Below are 25191 nucleotides of genomic sequence, written 5' to 3' on the forward strand. Positions count from 1 at the left end.
CTGTAGGACTCTAGTATTCTTTGAAAAGAATGCTAATGAGCCCTATTGTAAGTTCTCCTCTAAAATAAAATGATATTTGGGTTTCTGAAAATATATTACCAATCAATGCTCGCATATTAGTTTTACTTCATTTTTAATAAATTAGGAGAATAATAGGTTTTGCAAATGTGCTAAGATTAGATTAACCCAAACACCTGTGTATTTGACTTGATTTCAGTTCAGCTCATCCAAAAAATTATTAAGTGAATATATCACAGTGAGTCTTTATCAGGGAAAAAACACAAATTTTGTATGCTGATTATCATAGACTTGGTAATGTTGAAGAAGCATCACAAAATTATCCATAAATATAGAAAAATATTGTGTAAATAAAACTGCCAGTGGCGTATAAAATAGTCACTCTGGACTACCAGTAAGTCACTTAAAAATGTACTGAGTGGTTTATTTTTTAAATTTCTATGCTGTATTGAAATTGACTAGTATCCCCTCAGGTTTTTATAAGCATATTTTAAGCTTGAAGTTTGTGGTGGATTTAATGTAGATGAAACTTTAGCTTTTAATAGCTTTTATGACAACTTCAAATGATATAGTCCTCACAGCTGTTTACATTTTAAACATGCCTGAACCTAATACGGACAGTATTAAATACAATAAGTGGACCTTTGACTCTTGTGAAATGATAGAATAGCTATGAGCCATAAAAGCCATGGAAAACTTAAAGCTATAGAACCTTATTTATGCTTCAGTGTCAAATAAACTTTATTTTATCCAATGCTAAAATTATGCAGAAATCTACACAATTTCTAAGGAGTGCTTTGGTGTGGCATTAGATATTATCTATCTGCTTAATCATCACTGTCCACAATAATTTCTCCTACTTCATTGTAAATTTTTAAATACTTCCCTAGAGCTAACTGGCCACTACGGAAGATTTCACTGATACAGTTTTGTCTTTGCTATTTGGACAGTTCGTGTGCTGTTGATATGTTGTCAGGTGTTTGGAAATACGAAAGTATCTTTCCTTCCCAGTAGATCTGGAATTGGAAATCTAGTTTGTATTATTTAATTTTTGGCTTTTGATGGTCAGTTCAGGATTTACTCTGCTCAGAGAATTTATCTTGGCTAAATGTTTTAATGGTCCTTAAGGAACATTTTTGTAAACAGCCTCTTTTTGGAGAGACAGGAGGAAAATTCAATTGAAATGGAAATGTTATCCTTGTTATTTTTGTTTGTTTATTTCTTCTTTCTTAAGCAAAAAAGAGTAACTTGGTCAATTTTAGAATCCAATCGTCTATTTATTTTTACTACTTTGAAAAAAATCTCAGCTCTGTTTTAATCACAATTTAACTTAGCTTATATTAGCTCTGCTCTATGTATCGGATTGCTTATTATTCACAAGACCCACATGCCTTACCAACGCACAAAATATATTTTTTAATTCGATCTAAAGGGAGGGTCCGCAATAGTCACTGTAGCACGTTTGCCCCAGTAGACCCATATTTTCATGTTTTTAGACCTCTGCCATGTTTATTCTTTTTTCAAGCTCAAATAAAAATTATGAATATAAATCCAATAAGAGATACTTCCTAAAACTTGCTTCAGTATGTGTGAATAGTTTTATTACACATAATAAGAAATTGGGACTAATAAAAGATTTCCTTTGGAGTGATTATGACTAGATAAAGACATTTATATGTTTTCTTCAATACATATTTACCGTGATAAATAGTAATAAATCTGTCACAATCTGTTGTGTCAACTCACTTTTTTTTTTTTCCTTTTTGACATGGGCCCTTTCTCGTCCTTAACCTAAAACAAAGAAAATTTGAACTGTAACATCTGTAATCAGATATTATTTATGGCATTACCGGAATACAGAGGCTGGACCTCTTTAGTCGCCATTAGGCTGGATCTTCACAGGAAATGAGAGCGAGGGGCTTGCCTGGCCCTGTTTTTGAAAATACTGCAGCATCTGTGGGAGAGAGGAAATGTAAGCCTGGCCCAACATCATGCCATGGATCTGGCAGGATCCTCAAATGTGTTTGTGCTGTGCACTGCCTCTAAGAGACCTCGAGTCACTGTGGAAGCGTGGCAGTGATAGGATGGTAGAAGAACCATCCTGAGGGGTCGCCTTGCACAGGCGCAGTGGAGGCAGGGAAGTCTGTCCCCCTGGACCACAGAGGCCTATAGTTAGGGCTAGGGTGATGTTTCTTTAAAGGAAAGGCTGTGTGAAATGACAACTCTCTAATTGCCCACAAGAGCCCTGCTTAGTACTGCAGAACATTTTCGTGTTCTCCCTTCAGATTGTTGTATGTTCTTTTCAGTCACATACCAGGTTCTTGTAGCCCTCATCTTTTGATGAGAGTTTAATACTAACACTTTGGTTTTTGTTGGTGCCAGAATTTATTTCACCTGTCTCATTTCTTGGATCTGCACGTGAACTTCTGGTTATTTCTATGTCTTAGATTTCTTTTTTAAATCCTAGATCTTAAACTTAACGTTTTTCAACTTTACTGCTCTTTCCGGCAGATTTCTTCTCTTTGTATAGCCGAATCGTCATACATATTGAATCCTGAACTCATGCAGAGAAAAATATACCCATTAAATCACATATTTGGGGAAAATGATCCATAATTCTTAGAAATTTACGTGGCGACATTAAAATCTAGAAAGCAAAAAATTTTCACATTGTGCTGTTTTAAAATATTTTTTCTGAACACACATAAAAAAGCACAAAGACATGGTCTTTCGGGAACTTTATTATGCCCACCAATATGGAAACACATAAAACCTCCATATTCTTGTAATTTGAATGTGAAATGATATACATTTAACCAGAAACTATTAACAATGACGACCATTCTACTTGGAACATGGGTGGAATTTGTCTTCACTTCGAATTGAGTTTTGAAACTTCAGTGACAGTCTCACTGTGTTCCCCATTTGGAATCCCTGGAACTTCAGATTTCTCTGGAAGTAAGAAGTTTTCGCCTTAGAAAAAGTTTATGATCTGTCTTATCACCAGTGCTTTTTCCAAACTGAACTTTTCAGTAAAGTCTATTTTTTTTATGTTAAATTACAGTTGTTTTATCTTTGTTTGCCTGTTGTTTTCAAAAATCACATAGATCTGACAAGCTTTGTACTAGGTGATCAGAGACAGTTTTGGGTACATGGATCCTAAGGACAAGAATCTCTATGATAGTAAAGATTCTAAAATAAGATTGGGGCACTCCAAGAAACTTTGAGATGAGTTAATCATTAGGTGGACTTGAAAAATAAAAATTCAATGTGTATGAGATACCAGCTTTACCAATTTTCTTAACGGAAGAATTCTTAAAGAAAATAAAATCTTAAAGTTTAGATGAGACTTTCTTTTACAGAAGAGATTATTAGGAAAAAGTTAGATAATGTTGATGGCATTAAGTGTCCTGTGCCTTTTACATTATATAAAAAACCTTCATATTTGAAGGTTTCAAAAATGATGTAGAGTTCATACCTTAAAATATTTTTAGAAAAAAACCTTTTTTCAAAAATGCTTGAGGAAATCACAATATAAAAGAGAAGTTGGTAATCATTTTTCTTTCCTTCTTAGAGGCTCAGAAATTATATATGATTGAAAACCTCAGTACTTAAAATACATCATTTCCCCATCACTTTGAAACTGATCATAAATCACAGTGATGCTATTACATGTCAGCAAAATTTTGAGGGATAATACAACTTTCGTTTAAATAAAATCTATATTAATTTTAAAATGAACTAAGTGTCAGTCACCTTGACACCATCCTTTGTAGGAAATTCTAGGGTAGCCAATAATGTGATAAGAATAAAAGGAGGGGCCTCATCAACATTCATTCCTAGAGAGGTAGATCCTTTGTGAAAAAGCATAACTATAGGTATTTACATTAAAATCTTTGGGTAGCTCACAATAGTTAACCTTAAACTTAGTGTGCCCATTCTCCAACTAAAGATATTGAAATATGAAGTTTGGCTATTAAAATTATGCTTACTAGTTATGAAAATGTATAGATAGAAAAGAGATGGAGTACAATGCAATTAAATCATCCCCAATTGGACAAAAGTATTTTTCACACAATTTACTCAGAATAGGTAACATGACACTAGGAAGCACCTTGAAAGTTGAGAAAATGTTCATCACAGAGAACATATATTTTTATGCAGTTAATACTGAATTTACTAAACCAAAGGCTTCAAAAGTTCAGCATATACACTCTTTCTTTGAAAGCCAATCTTATCATCTCCATTGCAGTTAGAGGCCATGGACATTATGCTTTTTTTATGAATTGCTGGTTATGACACAAGTATAGGAGAATCTCTAAATTTAAAGTTTTTATTGGGGGCTCTTAGTGTATTAAGAATATTTCAAAAAGCAGATGAGAGTCATACAAATATACAACATTTGTACCATTAAGCATTCCAGTCTCTCATGGGGTTGCTACAAGATTTCTGTATCTTTGTTTGGAATTTTGGAATAATGAAATCTCTCTTCCATCATCCTCTCTGTTATGAAATCTATTCCTGCTCCCCTTAAAAGGGTGACTTCTGGTGTGTATATTTTAAATATAAAGTGGGAAGAAATGTAAAGGAGAAGAAAAACACAAAAGTCAACTATAGAAGAAAGCTTTGCGTATTTATGAGCTCCTCTGCGATTATCTTTACAAATGAAAAGGATGAATGTGTCAAACACTCAAATGAGACACAGCCACCTAGTTTCCTCCTCAGTAGAGATGCCTTCCCGGCCCCCTTTGTCTGATTATTCTACTAAGCAAGCTCTTACAAGATGGTTAGCGTGATATCTCTTCCCCACGCCCCCGTGTGTATTTTTATTTTTAACCAAGTTTTCGATATTTCACCTGCTGAGATTTATCAGGACTTTTGTTAAGGTTTCAACAACTGGAACAATAGTATTTAGTATAAAACTGGCCTCATTTGTTGAAAAAGGAGAAATACATTTCAGGAAACGTGTTATTTGGAACCTTATTGTATCACTTGCACTGAAGAGTATATTTTGGTGTGAAGCCTTGGACTCTGTCTGAGTGGTTTAGTTATTAAGTCCAAGGAGCTGCTGTAAGGCTGCTTTACCTAGAGAGAGAATTGTAACAGGCTTGCATACATTCTGAAATTATAAAAACTCGTTTTGCAGCGTGTGGTTTGACTGTGAGTTTATTTTATGTTTGTGGAATAATAGATGCTTGGCTTAATATTTGGTCGGGTACCATTTTTTAAACTTCCGATATTTCATATATTGAACCATTCGTTTTATTTTCTAACATAGGGAAATTTTCTCATTTTTCCCCCCGATCACTGACGATTTCTGCATTTTCAAGATGTGTTTTCCTGATTTCAAACAATAATAAAGTTTTTGTTTGAAAGTCATAAATCAAAATCGGGTAGAACTCGGAGGACTAAGTAGGATTCTCTCAGAATATGTAGCAGTAACCCTAAAAGGAATGAAGAGTGTCTTCAAAAATAGCTAAGTTGTATTTTCTTAAGGCAGATTAGATTCTGTCAGGCTGTTGACAGACACTGCTTTGTTTTGTTTTTTAAATAAATTGCACTGAATTCTTAAACTGAACGTAAAGTCGCATTTCCAAGCACTAGCATGAGATTCTCAGCCTTGATCTCAACTGTCCCAGGGTGTATTCGTGTCCTGGAGCGTGCTCTTTTTAAAAAGGAATAAGAGCTTTTATAAAATGCGGCGCAAAATTTGTAGTTTTAAATACTCAATTATTTTATCTCAAAACAGCAGCATGTGAATGATTCTGATTTTTTTTTTTTTTTGTAGTTGCAGCTGTCGCCTAGGTACAGAGCTCTGTGAGTTTCATGCTTTGCTTGAGCTTGTACTCCCCCTTCAGAGAAATCAAGGTAGTGCAGAAGAGTCTGCATTTCGTAGGATTTCAAGGGTGAAAAAATGATATAAGTTTTGGTGAGAAGCACAGATTTCCATTCTGAAAGAATGTGCAAATTCGAATTTGAAAAGGACATTTTTAGAATTATATTCAAGTCGTGCGGCGACAGCCACTATCGTCTTTCTAGTCTAACTTTGTCATCTGAGGAATTAATCAGTCCTAAATATGCTACTAAGGTTGAAACTCGGTATCTGAGCGTTTACTTCTAGAGTAATGAGAGGAGGACCCGGACGTGTATTCAGTGTCACTAGATTCAGTTTGAGTGTTCAGTGGAACAGAAGGAGGGGCATTTCTTAGTAAGGCCCCCTTGGTAGCAAAGTGTAAAGAAATGCTTTGGTGTGTTGCTGCGTGTCAGTAGTGTTTGCAACGATGGTGATTAAAAGGCATTTCCTTTGTGAAACATGGACTCATATTAGAAAGACTTAGTGTTCTCAGAAAAATGACCCTTGTGGTATATTCCTCACACACATACAGAAACTGTCACTGTTACCACTTGCTGTTACCATCTAGGGATTTTTTTTTTTTTCTAAAAAAAATAAAAATGCTGTTTTGGAGCAATTATCTTGATACCATCCGAGAAAAGAGTGTCTGTCTACAGCAGCCTCCTTGTCCCCAGCCTATATCATTCTAAATATGCCTCCTGGATTACACTTATTAAGAATATTGTAATGGCTTTCATTGTACCGATTGGCAAAGTCTATCATTCTATCATTAGCTGCCATGAGAAAGCAGTTTCCAGTAGGTGGCTGATTCTTCGCGTTAATGTTTTCAAGTAACCCTGTTTGGGGAATTCAGTTGTTTCCCAGGTGCTCAGGTGTATTAACCTAGGGTACAATAATATTTTCTGGCTTGCTCATTATGAAACGAACTTGAAGTACAAAATAATTCAATAATAAGTGGGGTATAAAAACTCAAGCTTTATCATAGGAAAGTCTAATAACTTAAGAGGTTAGCAGATGAGATAAAAAATAAAATGTGTCTAAGGGTATAGCAGTAGTCAACTCTTTTCTCATAGCTACTGACGCTGAGGTTTTAAAAGAAGTTTCCTGGCCTGGTAATTAAGACTTGTTGAATCAGTTTGAAATTTGTAAGCCATTAAGCTAAATAGAAAATCAGTCTGTTTCTGTAACTGTTGTACTGTTTGAAAGTATTGTTATGTCATAAAAAGGTACAAATTCTGCCACTTAATACTAAGGCATATGCTTCACGAGTGAAATTTTATTGCCAAAACCTGTGGGTTCCTCATAGAGTGCCTCGATACGAATTTTATTTTTAGGTATATACAACACATTGCTACATATCATCTGTAGCTTAATTGATAGGGTTGGGCAAAAGAAAAATGGAATTCAGCATTTTTATTATGGGCAGATATGGTTGGAATTATGAAATTCAAATCCCTGTAAGTATTCTACAAACAATGCTGTTTTGTTTTCCCTTTAATAAATTACACCAACAACCTAGCTGTTAAGTGGAACCCTATAATAAGCTGGGAGATCCAGGTGGGAGGGAGAAGAAAGCATTTTCAGAAGTTTTCATTCATTCACTCATTTCTTCCTTCATTTATACTCTTTCAAAGCAATAATTTTCAACTAACCAAAAAACTAGACACACCAAGTAACACTGAACATTTCTTTCTCTTCAGTGTCCTCTTTCTTTAAATCGTGAAGCTTCACCGCTAAGGTCCTTCCTGTTTAAGGAAGTTCTGCGTGTTCTGTCACTTACATCCCCAATTGGTGGGGATGACCTTAGCATTTTAAAGAGCATAAAGTCTGGCCTCTTGAGAAGGCTGTGCATTCAAAAAATCAAATAATGCACACAGTGAAACACAGGGACTTCCTGTCCTTCAGGCTTGTTTTGGAGATGCTGAGTCCCCTTACCCACTTGTAACCACCTTGAAATGGATAAGGATCTTTTTTGTCCCATAGAGGCCAAATTCACTGCCTTGCTTATTTCTTTGAAAGAGATTTCCAATGAATGAATATAGTACTAAAAGTGGGGTAGTGAGATGGAAATAACACAGCACTAGAAATCAAGAGCTCTTCCTAATTAAATGTCCGGTATCCTCTCCTTGCTCACCTCGTGGCCCTGGTTGGGTCGCAAACCTATTTCATGGTCTACAAGATAGGTGTGAGTAGCACCTGCTTCAGGAGGTGACGTTGATGTACTCACGACAAACCCTTACCATAGTGTTTATCCTGTGCCAGGAACTGAGCACTGTGCATCTAATAAATCACGTAACTCCGACAAAATCCTATGAGATGGGATGTCCTACTCTTCATTCATGGCTAAAGAAACTAGACGCAGAGGGGTGAAGACACATGCCTGAGGCCACACAGCTAGTAAATGGCAGAGCTGGGCTTGAGGCCGGGGCAGTCTGTCTGCAAGGCTTATCCCTCTTTAATCATGATACTCTGCTGCCTGTGGCCCTTCAGAGCTTTGGTAGAACAAAAGGCTCTCCACAACCTGCTTGTTGTCTGCGTATTAAGTATTTGCCAATCTGGAATCAATTAAATGTTCAAAAGTTTCACCTCACAGTAGAATGACCCTCCGTACTTCTAAGGTGTTCCCAGGCAGACCCCTTAGAGAGACTAGACCATTCAGTATAGCATTTCTGCAAGAGAGACAGTATGACCTAGTGGTTAAGAGCATGGAATCGACTGGGCTTTTAGTTGGCCGTGCCACTTACTAGCCACATGGCCTTGGGCACATGATGTAATAGCCTTGAAGTCTTCCCTCAAAAATGGGGAAAATATACATTCCTCCTAAGGATATTGGGAGAAATAAATAAATGACAAAATATATATAACATGCTCAGCATAGTTCCGACACACTGTAAATATCTAAGAAATGATACCCTCTAATGGCAATAATAATAAGGCCCTGGCAATGTTAACATCAACAGCAAGGTAGCTACCTTTCTTCTAGCACTTGGGAAAATTTAACACACGGCTTAGACTGGAGTAGTTAGCTGCTGAGCAGAAGACAGGGTCTCAACTGCATGTGGAAGAATTCTACCTAATGGAGGTCACTGGTTTTTTCTGAAACTACAAAATACGGCCAGCACTTTTTGTATGTCTTTTCCTTGCAGGAGTGTCTCTATTAGGCCAAGACACCTAGTCAGCTGTTTCAATCATTAGACTTACCGCTCTACAAAGTTTGTGTTGGAAGTATGTACTCCATCTTTTTTCTTTTGAAATGGGACATCAGGCCAAGATGACAGAGCGCCTCATAATATGATTCCCTCTGCCAGTAATTTGTTTATGCCTGAATCAGCCCTGCCTCTGAGCGATAAGGAGATACATGCTTCTTCTTTCATCTTCTATCAGTCTTACTCTGTAATTGGCCAGAAGCGGGTCCTGCCGAGTGATGTACCACCTTCGTAGGGCTGGCTCTGGGCCCCAGGAAAAGAGGTTAGGCCCGGGGTTTTTACTTCATCTGGCAAGACGAAGATGTGTTGAGTAGGTGGGAGTGTGTGGCACTTTGTTTCGCTTCTAAAGTAAAACAGAGTCCGATTTGTTTAGCACTGTTTAGGTAAATTTCTAACACGAAACAGGACTATTTATACAGATGTTTTAAGGTAAAGTCAAAGAATTGCTGGATTCTGGCCTTTGCCACATTGTAATGTGGGGTTTTTTTTTGTTTTTGTTTTTTTTCTCAGTGCTCTTGCTGAATTCATAAAAGAAAACTTGTTTTTGCTTGTCAGCTAAGGGAAACTTAGAACAATTTTTTTTTTTTACAAGGGCTGATTAGTGAACTCTTGCATCGAAAGAAAAAAACATCTGCCAAAGGGGGTAGGGGAGAGAGAGCATGGTGTCTGCATTCCACAACGAATGACTTTCCCCAGCCAGTTTTCATTGACAGAAAAGCCAAGCAGCACATTAGACTCGTCAGGAAAGGTCCTTCTGGCTGGACCCCTGCCTCGGGTCCCTGGATGGGACCGAGGCTCGGGTTCACAGAGACAGACACTTTCTCTGGGAAACCGGGTAGATCCGATGAAGGCACCCCTCATTTGTAGTCATTGCCACCTTGTGGATTACAAAGGATATTGGTTTTCATCAAAGTTCCATTTCAATTTGGCTTTTGATGGCAAGTACACTTTGGCAGTGGATTGCTGCGTTCCTCCCCAAAAGGATCCCCGTTTGTTCAGCAACACCTCTTCTCCGCTCACAGTTCATTTATGATTCTGATGAGAGTGTTTTTTCAGGAAACACACATTTCACTTTTTGACCTAGGAGCATCTGTTAGAATTTTTTTTTTAATACTACTTTGGCATTCTGAAAGTGTTAATGTCTTTCATATCTGTTTAATGCTATTTAGGGATATTTATGATCACCTCTTGGTTACTCAGGGTAAAGTGTGTCGCAATTTTTTTTAAACAGACAGGAAAGCATTCACATGAGGAAACAGATTGCTTTAAACATGTGCTTCCTGTGACAGTAAAAAGAACAAATTAGATTTAACACTGTGTAATGAATGCATAAATGTGTACATTTAAGCTTTTAAAAGCTTTATGTTCAGTTCTGGTCACAACAAAAGTTGAGTCACCTGTAAAAATTAAAGAGGACTGGGTTACTCTCAGATTCCTGAAATGCCCAGAAATTGAGATCCTTCACCTGATGATGCCTCGTTGGAATCATAAAAGGCACGCTGTGTAAATGCTGGAGGGAGTGAGAGCATCACGGGGCACATGGAGAGGTTAAGCCAGGTTAGACTCTGATTCTACGCATTTAGCAAAGAAATCAGAACATGTTGGGGGACGGGGATGGGGGGCAGGGGAGAGGATTTTACTACCATAGTCCTCTCTCTCTGAGAATCAAGGAAAAGATTCCATTCTTTGGAACCCCAAATATTCCTCTCCCTTTCATGGGGAAAAAAAAAAAGAAAGAAAATCTGATGTTTACTTACTAGCGTCTCCTAAGATTTAATTACATAAGAAAAAGACTCCTTTTCTTATGTAATTCAGTTTGTGCTCATGTATGCTGGCTGGCAGGGAGTGAAAAGAATATGAGTTAATATTTCCAGTTAGACGCCAGTGCTGAATTGGAGGGCATGAATCCTCTCTCCAGAAGAGTCTCTCCTCGCCATTTCTGTCTGAGCCCTGTGGATGGTGTGTTTCCTTCCCCTGTGCTTTCAAAGCTAAGGATTTGTGGCACACTCCCCATCCCTCTGGCCAAGGAAGGCCAGGACGGAGTCCCTCAGGGGAGGGCACATAGTTTGGGGACATCTGACTCTCTTCTATCACATACTGAGGTACTAATATCAAAACAGACTGCTTGTCGTTGCACGGTGGGGCAGGGCTTTTTTTGGCTGCCGTGGTCGAAATGAAATGGGCAAGCTGTAGTCCGCTTGGCATCAGAATGGGCTAAGGGAAGCTGGGAGATCAGAGTCAGACTGTGAATGCAAGTAACAGCCAATGGTTAACTTCCTTTTTGTGTGTCACTTGGCAGCAATGAGACTGATGGCGATTTTTTTTTTTTTTAAACCGTGGGTGAGAGTTCAGTGCCCTGGGAAGAGCCCTAGACGCTGTTACTGTGCTTCCTCATGCAGTTGAGTTGTGTTGATTTCTTGAGGCCAGTACAACTGTTCCAAGTGCCAGCTCCAGGAGCTGTATACAGGGCCGCCGGACTTCGGATGAGAAAGGTAATCAGATGAGAGGTGATCCACACAGAGCCTTGCTGCTGCTGAGCTCTAGGAAGTCCTGGGGAAATCAGACTCTTGCGGAAGGCAGCAGAGCCAAAGGATAATATATGCACTTGACTGGATACTCCCTTGTACGCAGACACCCAGAGATATTTTTAAATTATCACTACTGCACATCCCTCATCTCCCATCAAAGATTCAAATCAGTTTTGGACTGTCTGGAAAATGCAGGGCTAAAACAGCCAGACTGAATTCGGATGAAATTACCTTCTGCTTTTTGGGGAGGTTGTTGCTCTTGTGTTAGTCGCATTATTTTCTTTGAAGATGCATTTGGAAGAGAGTTTGGGAGAATTTCTAGCCTCCCTCTCGAATTTCCTCCCATTTCTCTGTTTGCAAAGAGCTGCTCCCCAAAGGCGAAAAGAGCGAGTTGCCATCTTGAGGAGTGAATTGTATGTGTAGTGAACACCAAATGGTCTCAAAGTTCCCCTAGAATTTTCAATATCTCTAGTTGCTTTCAAATACTATTTATTCCCCTAACCATTTGTGCAGGATATCAGTAAGATGACCAACTTCTGACAACCCTAAAAGCAGGGAAGGAAGCTTAGAAATAGAATACCATTTGTCTGGTAATTAGAGTGTATCTCTTAAGAGTTCGAGAGAATTCTGATTAACCTTTCTGTTCCCACATTCTCACATAAAATTAGCACACCTTTTAAATTATTATCTCGTATTTAAACACATATTTTTGAGTCTTCTTAATGCAACAGGTTCTGGAGACACTAAAAGTGTGTTATAGGTTTCTAAAAAACTTCATTTTTCTTACATTTTAAATGTTCTGTTTGTGCAAAATTTCGAGAATCACCATAAGGGCTTCTTTGCATTTTTAATTTAGTAACTAACATATGAATAAATTTGCATATTAATTAGTTGCAGATTAAATCATGCATACATAATTGCCTCCTTACTGTGTTTAATGTTTGTCAAAATCTCCAGCCTGGTTTGATGGATGTCGTATGAAAGATTACAATTTGATGTACCCTTGGAAGTATTTACACCAATAATGCAAGATTCTTAATAGCAGAATTCTCTAGTTACATACAGTTACTAATAAACATGTAAGATAGGTACATGTCCCTTTGACTAAAATTTTTTCTTTGCACCAAATCATTTACTATTCATAATCATTAATGCATCTCCTAATTATACAGCATATGTCTGTTAACCCTTTTATTGCTGGTCCTCGAGTGGTAGCTTCTTTCTTTTCTTGTCCCCTAAAGGAAGCACATTATTTGATAGTACTCTGAAATTACTGCATTGCCTTTTACTTATTTCTCTACTAGTGTATGGACACACCTCATTTGCCATTTACTGTAACATACAGTTGAGAATTATGTATGATCACTTTGTATTTTCCTGTTAAACATCAAGAAATGACCCATGTGCACACACTTAGCTGATGGCCTTTTACTTCTCTTTTACCAGTGTTGAAAAGAACTCAGATATTTGAGATACTTCGTATTACATGGTAAATACACATGCACACACACACAATTTTGAAGGCCAATTGTAGGATAGGTAAAATCATTTAAACTATATTTTATTCCATTTTGAATATAGCAATGCACTTAACATGTTATCATCAAATGTAGGATGGATTTGGGGGGGGGGGGTACTAGGACTGAGATCTCTACAGAAACTGACCAGAGAATGGATGTTCTTGATTTGACACAGTTAAAAAAATATTTGTATGCCAATAAGTGTTCTTTTTCATTAATTCCTCAGGTATTTAATTTTTTTAAGTTTTATTTTACTCATGTACAGAGTAGACCAACTGGCATTTTTTTTTTTTTTTACTATTTTGATGTCTAAGCTGCTTATCACACTGTATTACCCTGCATTAATGAGTATTCCTACTGTGCAAAATTCTATCAAAAATGATGGTGTGAATGTCATTTTTAATTGGAAGTTTATACAGTCAAATTTATAGTACACAACAAAAAATATGTACGTAATTCTGTTCCAAGCCTTTTTTAGGCTATTGATCTTTTTGGTTTAAGTATACATTTTTATCAGTCTGACCTTAAACTTGCCTTGAGAATCTGGACAAATGTTACTGAGTTTGTATCAATACCATTATTGTGGGAAGAGGGAAACCAAGGCACAGGACAATTATAATGCCTTTTATTTATAAAAGGAACAAATATAGAGTCTATTTTCAGGAATCCCTTTTAAACATGAAAACTTGCTGACCAATTTTGTATGTTTTATAGTAGCCAGAATATCTGATTTCTATTTTATTGTTGAGTGCCTTGCAGTCATATGCTTATTAAGGAAACAAAGGTTAAAATGAGTCCAAAGCTGAAAGAGCTGATTTCCTTTATTTGATTCTTACATGGGAGAAATGATACCGCCTGCTCACCTACCTCATGGTCGTCTTCTGCTAGTCACAAGGCACAGTGAACTATTTATTGATTTAGCAAAACATTCTTTTGCAACATGCAATATTGCATTAAATTATGTGGCAATGGGAAAAATTAAGTGAAAGCTGCAAAACTTCTAAAAGGAAGCAAACAGTCAGACCTGAAACATCATATTTGTGCACAGCCATTGTGCCTAGTAATTCAGGGCATATGGTATGTAAATGATGTTTGGGGATCCTTGCCAAATCTACACACGGCGGGATAAATTAAGGACAGGTTTCCCTGGGTGTAAGTCCCACGATTGTGACCGGCACACTTTCTGCTCGAATGTGCTTGGTCTGTTCTTGTGTTTCAGCAAGAGCTTCACACAGAATCCAGGGGCCAAATCTGGTCCTCAGCCTGTTTCTTAGGCATTATTTTTAATTCCTGAGAATTGATTTTATAATTAAATTTAAAATATAGCACCAGTTTCTCTTGCCCCTGCGTTGGAAAAGAGCTGAACAATGCATCCGTATATATTTAGATATTACCCATTTAAAGGGGTGTCTTTGACAATGGAAATTGAGTGCCTCTCAGCCACTGAAGAAAGGTATTACTAAGTAGTGACTTTTCTCTAGGTCGAGATTGAGATATTTTCTCGAACAGGAAGTGAATTATTTTGAACAATTAATAATTTTAGTCCCAAATTAGCCCAGTCATAATTTATTAATTCAACTGTATAACTCAAATTACTAGTATCACTAAATATTCAAATTATTATTTTGAAGTATCTGCTCTCACTTCTAGAAAGGTAAAATCACTATCTCCTTCTTCCATTTAAAACTTGTTTAAAATAGCTAAGAGCTTATACTATCTGCTTTTTTTTTCTGAAAGGAATTTCTTTTCTAAGCTGGGTGTTGTGGCCCATAGTTTTTAATACTTTAAATTAAAGTCCATTTTGTTTATCTTGGAACTGTATAATTGGAGATTTTGTTTAGAAATGTTGGCAGATCTTTTTCTTCTATGATAATCCATCAGAAGATACCTAAATAATGCATTTACTAGGAAGACTTAATTATGACTATAGAACTGAAACTCATTATTAATGAAAGTGATTTCAGGGTATGTTAAAGTATGTAGAGTACGGTTTAGGACATTTTGTTGTTTTTACTGTTAAGAATAATGCTTTTACCAAATAAAGCTGTAATTTTTTTTTTTCAAGGATAACATTACAGCTCTATTTAAATTAGCAGTTTAGGCTCTGTTCCTACTATTACCATTTCATTTTTAAAACACAAATAACATGCTAGTTACTATATGAAAAATGAAATTAGGTCCTGTTCCTGTCCATTGCTGTGTAAGTTGGGCAAAATCAGGAGGAAAAAAAGACCTGTGAGATCAACCTAAATCAATACTACCTGACACAGATTTCGCTTAAAAGTCACGCAAGTGGTGGCCGTGGAGACGTTCATGTAATCATCACGCAGCCCGCGCCTCGTGAACTCAGGGCGAAGTTCTGAGCTGGTTATTCTGTGACCGTCCCTTGGTCACTGGAACTACTTTGCACAGCTGTGCTCCCAACTCAACAACAGGAGAGCAAAAACAATATTCGCTGGAAAATAAAGCTCGGTCGGCCTTCCAACTTTTCTGGGAACTTGCAGCCTTGAAAACAACAAAGAGAATAATCACAGTTGAGATTACAGAGTCCAGATTAAATGTTTTACACAGTAGGGGTGGCATTGCCCAAGTTTACCTACACGGCGCAAGGTCGTGGGTGCCAGCCTGTGAAGCGCTGTAGTCACTTACCAAGATTTTTGGTTTTAAATGTCATTGAATCACATTTAAAATGAAGCACCTGTACTTCCTTCAAAAAAAAGTCAAGGTACACGGAAAGGTGTGGAGGTGAGCTGAGGGATTTTTTTATTTTTGCATATTTGGGGTAGGAGGCAAGGGCCATAGACAATAAAGATGAGCCATCTCAAGTATTAAAACAGTCTATTTTCATGCAATGTATGATTCAAAATGACTTTGCAGTTTAAAATTTTTTTTTAGAAAGAAAAGAATATAAAGAGAGAGAGAGAAATGAAATTTGCATCTCTACAGACAACTCTGCATAGCAAATTTAAGATTCTGGCTATTTGCTTACAAACATCTGAAAATTGAGAATTTTAAAGGACACCCAGACAGATCTTTAACTACTGCATTGCTACTAGGTATCTATGATGGTATCCATAAGTTAGGAAACTTTTTTTTTTTAAGATTTTATTTATTTATTCGACAGAGATAGAGACAGCCAGCGAGAGAGGGAACACAAGCAGGGGGAGTGGGAGAGGAAGAAGCAGGCTCATAGCGGAGGAGCCTGATGTGGGGCTCGATCCCATAACGCTGGGATCACGCCCTGAGCCGAAGGCAGACGCTTCACCGCTGTGCCACCCAGGCGCCCTGAAACTTTTTTTTTAAGAAACTATAAACAACTAAAATGATAACTTATTTTAGTGTATGTGTTCGGACTAAATTTCTTCCTAGTTAAGAATATGGGATCTGTATTGTTTGTATATACTTAGTAAATTTTAGGTAGATCTGATGCATTAATCTTGTCTCATAAAAGATATGGCTTCTGCTTATCCAGATCTCAAGTATATTTCAAATCAGTCTCTACAAAGTGTTACTGCCTTTCTCTTAGAATTCTAGTCAACAGAATTTCAGTCATCAGATGTATATCACAGAGGTAACTGGAGACAGTGTAATTTCTATCACATTGTCAAAGGGGTCTGTCACTCCCCAAAGGTTAAGGAACCCTGATGTCAGCCAGAAGTTGTGGGAAACGATTGATGATCCTACATCATCATATCCCCAGTTAGCATTGAATCAGCATAAGGCTTAAGTATCAGAAAAATTCAGCAAATATTTATTGCACATCTACTAAGTGCCAGTATTCCGGGAAGGCACATAGCAGTGGACCGAAGTTCCTCCTATTGGGAAGACTTACACTGCCCCAAGTAGTTGTTGAAAAAAGAGTTCATTTTAAAAAAAATTTTTTAGCATAGTTGACACACAATGTTACATTAGTTTCAGGTATACAACATAGCGATTCAACATCTTTCTGTATAGTTATGCTGTGCTCACCACAAGTGTAGCTACCATCTGTCATCATACAGTTTTACTACACTATCATTGACTGTATTCCCTAAGCAAAAGTTCACTTTGTAATGTGCCCTAAGGTTCCAACACCATTGTGATCCACCTTGTGGATTAATAAATACAGAGACTGTGACTCTTCCAAGTCCAACAATTGATGTAATCCCACAGTCTGTGATAACAATATCATCTGTAATAGATAAAATCAACCACAAGATTTACTGTAATTGTCAGTGAGTTTCTTGTCATCGGCATATTTTTGTTAGCAGTGAAACAAAATGACATCTTTTTTAAAAGTTTTCTCATTTTTGTAGTGCCTAGAATCAAGTTAAATGGAATGTGTTGGAAAAGACAAAAGAAAAAAGTTAAATATGTGGAAATGACATGAAAGCACCTGCTTCTTTGTTTTGTTTTCTTCCACGTCATTAGGAAATAATGTCTAACCGGAGGAGAGTCTGTTGTCCCGTGAAGAAAATGTTTATAAAATTGGATTTTCGAAGTAGAATATAGAGTCAATAAGTAGGGTGGACTTATCAAGAAAAATTAAAGAACACATAAAACAAACAGGAGTCTGCATCACACATAGCAAGTGGCACAACAGTATCACCTCTCAAAAGTGACAATGCATGCATGTATCCATTTTTATATCTTTGGCATATTGTTGGCACTATTAATTATTCCATTGAGAAAATAGCCGCTCTACACAGAAGAAAGGGAGATAAATTCGATCCTGCAAGCCCCCTTCTGTGAAGTGTGTGTGTAAATGAGTATGCTCTCTGCCAGCCCAGCAAATAAAACTTGGTCCATCCCTGATCTGTAGCCATTTATAATCCAGGTGAGGGAAAGGCCAGGCTCACGAAATAAAACATAACCATTAGAAAATTTAAAAACTTAGGGGAATAATTTATCATAACTACGTGTATGTCTGTGTTTTATCAATATAAAGTAGGTGTAGCTCTATTGGAAAATGTTTGCCTCATAATATGCTCATTTTTCCATTTTACAAAGGCTTGACTTATTCTCAAATTGAACTGAGGGCTGACTATAATGTGTTTTTCTGACAATTCTGGACTTGATGATTTCTGTCATTGGGGAAAGGAAGGATATAAATCTCTTTTTGTTCCTCATTCACTCCATGAGTAAAATATGATTAAGCTTTTGTTCTGTGCATATTACGTTGTTAGAAGGTGGGGCAGAGAAGGTTAACTCTTGATCTCTCCTCTTTATAAATTTATAGTATTTGGGAGCAATAAAGGAGGTGCATGATTTATTTAGCAACAGTTTATTGCGTTAAAGTTGGCTGGAGGATCCAGAGGATCTAGAATGGTCCTTATCTGGAAGTGACTACAGAACTTGATGTCATTCTCTTGCTGGGAGTTGCAGATCTGGCAGATTAAGACAGAGGCCCCAGCTACACAACCCACCTTCTGCCTAGAAGCTTCTGTGTATCTTTTCCCTACAGTTGAGCTTTTGCTCGTTTAACTGCAGAAACAAGTTTTGGTTGTTTTCATATTTTCAGAGATTGATGTCCAGAGATACCACATTATAATAAAGCCATAAATTGCAGAATTTCAAACTTGGGGGGAAAAAAACCCTGTCATGATCACAATTTAACAGTTATTTATTTCAAACATATTTATTTATAAAGAAACTGAGATTTAGTTAAAGCCAGAACTCACTCAGGCTTAGAGAGCTAGTTAGAGATTAAGCCAGAACTCAAACCAACATCTTGGTTTCTGGCCTCCACATCTCTCTAATAAGTACAAGGGAACAGGTGATGGGGATGGAGGTCTCATCCCTCTGTGCTTGGTTGGAGAATCAGAAACTAGCTCTTTTGGAAGTCAGTTTAAAAAAAAGATGATTTAATTTTTTTTTTACTTTTCCAGGTTTAATAATTATTTATCATGAAATATAGTCGCTTGTCTAATAATTGTACTAATAATGACTCAATATAGAAATGTTTAACTCTGAGAAAGCCTTATGCACACAATTTTATTTTAATTTTTTTTTAAAACATTTATTTATTTGAAAAAGAGCACCAGCGATAGTGGGGGGAGGGGCGGAGGGAGAGAAGCAGACTCCCTGCTGAGCAGCAGAGCCCAAACAGGGCTGGATCCCAGGACCCTGAGATAATGACCTGAGCCGAAACCAAGAGCTGGCTGCCCAACCAACGGAGCCACTCAGGTGCCCCCCACAAGGATTTTATTTTAAGTGTACCTATTTTTATCATAAAAAGTATGAGAAATTGATCAAAGATCAACACTTGTACGCAGGTACAAGATGGGTATGGCTTGAGGAGCTCTTATGTTTATTGTGTTTTCTGTGCCCTCCCCTTGCGCACAACACGTTTTTCATATGCTGACACTGAGTAGGTGGCTGCTGGAACCATGTGAGGAGCATGGCTTGCAGGCGCTGGACAGGTGTTAGAGAGCAACTTGGGGTAAGGATGGGAGAGTTGACCTGTATGGAATTTTGACTCTTGTTAAGCAGGATTTAAGTTGTTTTAGGTTCAGAATGCATTTGATAATCATGTTCAAAGAAGGTAAAATGCTGACTACATTTTGGAAACAAATAGAGGCAACATTCATGCCTCTGGTTTGTAGGCACCATAATTTGGCAATTTAACACTGTTAACAATAATTCTAGTTATGATTATGAAGACATCTTTTTAAATCAGTTTTTACCCAACCACAAATGAATGGAAATAAGACCATTACAGCCATATGACTTTGGGGAAGTCCTCACCTATTCCTGACTCAGTTGGCCTATATTAGAAGCCAAATTTGTCGATATCCAATTTTTGCCAAATGATTCTAATTTTAATGCTGTTTGTATCATGGAGAGCTTATGAATTTATTTCCTTTTTGTTTAGTAGAAGCCCCAAATTGTTTTTAGTTGTATCTTATCCCTTTCGAAACTTCTTTGAAAATGTCTTTTGGCTTGCCCTCAGGATGTCTACAAGCCCTTTTCTCTTAATGGATGAGGATACAAAACTGGCCCATTTGTCTCTTCATGGTCATCCCTGTTTTTATGTGTGGGTGGATATTTAAGTGCTTATGATGAACCGAACGAAGAGATCATTTATTTTTTTAAAACTAAGTAGCTAAAATTCAAGGTCATTTTGAGTTAAAGAACACAGCATTTAGGTCATAGCTTTAGGCTATGGATTGACCTTGAGGGAACCTAAACCTGCTACTCCTTTCTCCTTGAAATACCCTTAATTCTTGCTCAACGTGGGTGGTGACACAAAAGGATATTTTGGGCAGAACCTTTATAAAACCAGCATTTGAAATAGGCATTTCAGGAACGGATGTGTATAGGGTGCTAATTCTTGTATGGTCATTCACTTCCATTTTAAAACTTATTTTTTTCATTCTCTTCACCTACTCTTTTTTATTTCGAGTGTTTATCGGGGATAGCCATTAAAGTATTTGAAAATTGTTTGTTCTCTGCCCAGCAATCCGTTGTTCTACTTGTTGGACGATGTCAAACAATTAAATGTAATCAACAGTTAGAACCTCAGGAAATTGTTAGAATTTCCACCCCAAAGAGGGTTGACAAACCCTAGCCAATTATTCTATTTAGAATGAAAATGGTTTTCATTGTGATATCACATTTCCCTCTGATCATTGAGCAATGCATTGGGAAGCCCAGTATTTATTCACAAATTTTCAAAAATTGTGTACATCCTGTGCCCAGATTCCAATCTGCTTCATCAGTCCATTTTGTCAAAAGTTTCTCAAATGGAGTCCTTCATCCAGACAAACAAACATACCCAGGATTTCCCCCTTTAACTTTTTGGGAATTCATTTTTACACGTGCATCAATTCGACGGAAAAAACAGTTGCGTCTTTTTCATCTGATTCAGGTGATTGTGGTAAGCCGGCTAGCTCTCTTCATCTGGGAAGTGCAGCAAATCTGAGTCAACTTCCTCCGTCTCTGTTTTTATATTGTCCAGGGCGATGCTTCCTCATTGCACCAAAATAGAAATGGTTTGTTTTTGTATCAAACTTGGAGACTGGCTATGGATTACACTGGGTTAGGGTAAAGGAATTTTTTTTTTTTTTTTCAAAGAACATTCCACTTATCCCAGGGGAAAGAGATTGATGTCCTGGAGAAAAATAAGAAGCATAATGAAAATTTTTTTTCCTTAACTAAAACATCTCCTTTAGTCGTCGGAAGTATCGCTTGTACTCTTTTTTTTCTCATTTCACTTAATGTTTCAGAGATTTGGTAGAATAAATTTATGACTTTTGCAATTACGGGTCTTTGCATGAAATTGAGGAAGGAAGAGGTGAACTTCAGTTGAGAGTCAAGCATGCAGTTTCTGTTGTAACTAAACACAAAAATCTATATATTCTGGTCTTGCAACTTACTATTTCACTTCACCATATCACACATGCCATTACATACATGTTCCCCGCTCTGCAGGCTAATTCTGATTCATATCTTTGGCTTTATTGAATTTAACAGATATGCTGTTCATGTGGGTAATGACATACTCAGTGTATTCTTTACCACAGAAATGAGAAAATATGTGGGAAAGTGGGGAAATGACTTGAAGCAGATCTAACTGGATGCAAGAATTTGGGAACTTGGATTTTGCATTATTTTGCATGGTACTGTATGTCACCAGAACAAAATATCATGTCTGCATGAGCTCGTGTAGGACCGTGTAAAGCAAAATAAGAACACCTCCTCTTTCTTCGGAAGAGAAATACTGCCACAGAAAGGTAGAAGTCATATATTTATGGGACAGAAGTCTCAGTTAAAAACATAGCCCCCCTTGCTTACCTTAGTAACCAATGTGAATTACATTATAATCAATATGACTACAAACTATCTGACCAGCCAAGGAGAACATAAATACTTGATCATGTGATAAACCATTTGGATGTCTGCATATGAACCCAAGCCATGTAAAAGTATCTGATTCAAGATAACAATACGAAGTCACTGATAAAGTCACAAATAGAAATTAGATTTCACAGTCTCAGCTGATAATTTGATACTCTTCTGTGATAAAAGGACCTTCCAAACTAAACTTGTCTGTATTTGAACCATACGAATACTTAAGACTGTTGTACCTGCTAACATCTAAATGGTGCCAAGAGAATAAGTTTATGCCGCTGAGAAGATAGAGCTGGTCTGTGCTTTATCTCAGTTCTTCATGTCCTATGGATTTACTTCAGACAAATATTTTTATATTCATCTGGCAAGTATATTTATCTGAGATAAGTATTTCCCCTAGATGAATGTGTATTTGGAAATAGTTTAAGGTAATTAGGCTTCCAATTCAGGAAAATCTTTTTTTTTTTTTTTTCAAGTAAAAAGCTTACTCGCTTACTAAGAAAACATAGTTCTTTTACATTTGAAAGGTCTCAATACAAAGAAATATAGGAATGGACATACTGGAAGTTTGTTGGTGCTCACTACTAGATTGCAAGACCGTCTCAAGTCAGGGATATCAGGAAAAAATTATTTTTAACTCTGCATGGGTGTGTCTGTGTGTTCGTATCCTCCTTTGGATAATTAAATCTTTTACAAAAGTTACACTCATACCTACTAAGGATTTTTGTCATTGCACTTAGTTTAGGGTGGATACTAAACATCAGCCTGCCTTAGGTATAAGCCATCACCATTTATGAAAATTTATTAAAATTAGCAATCCGTGTATATGCATTCGCTAACTAAACACCAACATTAATTTACCTTATAAATTAAATTTCTTGTTTATAGTGACTCCTACTGGAGAGCAGGAAAATCCAATTATTTGGCATCTGGATAAATTAAATTCAGTAATACCTCTTTTTTCAGTGGATAAGGGTAGTTTAGATAACCTCCTTTCCCCGACTTGGCAGGTGTTGCTATTCATTTATGTTGAAATATGAGAGCACAGATTTTGATACTAACGCATCAGTAGAAATATATTTTCAAGTATCTCACTGTATGTGCGTGCTTCTCATGTCAATAGTGGTGAGCACTCCAAAAAGCTGTGTGATTTGATATCTTTGCTTAATAGTGAAGAGGTTAGCATGGTTCTGTATTTTTTAATCTTTTTTCACTTCAGGAGACTTGTGTTACCTAAGTCCGTTTTGGGTGGAGATCATTTTCCCACCGCTGGCTCAGGCACACTTGCCTGGAGGAAACAGCAGAGGAGGAACAAGGAAAAGCACTCTCATTTCCAGCACGTCGCTGATAGGCTGAGCTAGGTGTCCTCAAAAGAAGTGCTTGTGTTAAAACGAGGGCACTAAAACTCTGTGATAGGACCGTGATAGGACTCTGCTACTGTCAAACTGCTACCAAGTAGCCAGGTTGTAATTCTCAGACAGCTATGTCTGACCCTCGCATTTAAGCCCTTGGGATTTTATGACTTTGCTCACATCCTGATCCCACTGTCTTAGTAGCTTTGTGGTCTATGAAATGTCATCTAAGGTTCTTTGTGCCTTAATTCTCTATCTTTAAAGTAGGAATGATAATACTTGTCACAGAGTACTGGTTATGAAGATTTAATGTAGGCAATTGTATGTTCTTTAAATTGTATATCAGTATACGTGGATTGGCTAAGTGCTTTATTATCAAAGATTTTGATGGGGTAGATATTTACCTAAGGTGGTTGTTACATTTATGGGTGTGTTTGTTCCCTTTATGTTACGTAATCACCGTTTATTGTTGAATATTACTGTTTTCCTTGGGGTATGATGTTTAGCTAAATTCAGCTATGCTGGGGCAAAGGGAACAGCATTGTAGAAGGAAGCAAGTGTTGTATGGAAAAAAAAATGGAGATGTTGCGTGACTTCAACAGAAACATGGAGTTGTTCAGGTACTACCAAGTTATACCCTGGGGGGAAAATGACACTCCTTTCGTATGACCATCATTCATTCCTCCATTCATTCAACTCATTTACTGAGCACCTGCCTTATTCTGGACGATATACAAGATAGTGTGTGTGCACGTGCATGTGTGTGTGTGTTTATTGGGTTTATTTGGACTTTTCAGTGTCTGCGTAATAGAGTTGTTACTCAGAAAAAGAGGTAGAATTGACTTTAATGAGATCTGTGATTGGGAGGGAATGGTTCGGTTCCTTACTGTGTGATAATTTGTTGTCTGTTTAATATATATGTGTGATTGTCCCTACTTTACAATTGAAATATAGTCATTAGTCATACTTTTCCATTTCATTCAAGGGCACAGGTCCCATCTCCTCAGCCACGTGGTCAGGTCTCTGAGAGCAGGGAGAGTGTTGTTACATGTCTCTGGATCCTGTGCAAGTTCCACAGTGGGGCTCCACACGAAGTTGGGAACCGTTGTGAAATAATTGCTTGTGAGATGATTCAATGAATACAAAAATCCAAGGCTCTACACTCAAGTGGTATAGAATTTGAATATCTACTTGTTCTTTAGTGTGGTCATTCATTCTTTCATCCATGCATTCGTTCAGCAAGTTTTTATGAATGTCTACCTTGTAGGTGATACATGCATTGGGGATTTCAGGTCAGATAGCCCCCAAATTTCTCGTGATTGCTGTAGGTATGTGTCCCCAATTCTCCTTCACCTCAAATTTATCTGTCAAGGCCTTTTTGGAAAATAACTAAAGAACTGTAAACTTCAAATTGTAGAAGGTAAGAAATACGTGGGTGGATTTTTAGTGGTCATTACTTCTAAACAAGAGTTTTACTGTAAGATTTTTTTTCCCAAGAGTGGCAGAGAATACACCTGCCTATCGGTAGTGTCCTCAATGGTGTTTGCAGCTGACCGCCAGGGAGAGTGGTGGCTTACTGTTTTGCGTGGCTAACTTCCATTCCCTATCATTTTGGTACTAACGAGGGACTCTGCCTATTAGGTAACTTGCCCGGTTATACGTTGGTGAAACAAACAGACCAGGTTAGGGGGCCCTTAAAAATTGGCTGCTGTGATTAAGACTTCTTTTAAAATTATTATGAAACACATGGATTCATGCATATAGCTTCGGTTGTTCTTATACTTCTGTGCTAACTCCCCACGCATCACACTAAAAATTTATCATGGGTGATATTTCTGTCACAAAGGAAACTTCAAAGTCTGAATTCGCAGAAATGTCTCA

The 25191-nt window shown here is 37.3% G+C and overlaps 1 protein-coding gene across 30 annotated transcripts in view; it reads left to right on the forward strand.

Moving 5' to 3' along the window:
• The window catches only part of TCF4 (transcription factor 4), a 347373-nt gene that overhangs the window by 222074 nt on the left and 100108 nt on the right, over positions 1–25191 (forward strand). For 4 of the 30 annotated variants that reach the window (XM_026496371.4, XM_026496372.4, XM_057313064.1 and 1 more), the window contains exon 1: positions 11–25191. This exon is cut by the window's right edge and continues 2793 nt beyond it. The exons of the other annotated variants lie outside the window; for them this stretch is intronic. The gene's annotated coding sequence lies outside the window, so the exon portion shown is untranslated. Of the gene's footprint in view, positions 1–10 lie in introns of those variants that run through there. 30 annotated transcript variants of the gene reach the window in all.

The sequence above is a fragment of the Ursus arctos genome, unplaced genomic scaffold, assembly GCF_023065955.2.
Source record: "Ursus arctos isolate Adak ecotype North America unplaced genomic scaffold, UrsArc2.0 scaffold_17, whole genome shotgun sequence".
Classification (NCBI taxonomy): domain Eukaryota; kingdom Metazoa; phylum Chordata; class Mammalia; order Carnivora; family Ursidae; genus Ursus; species Ursus arctos.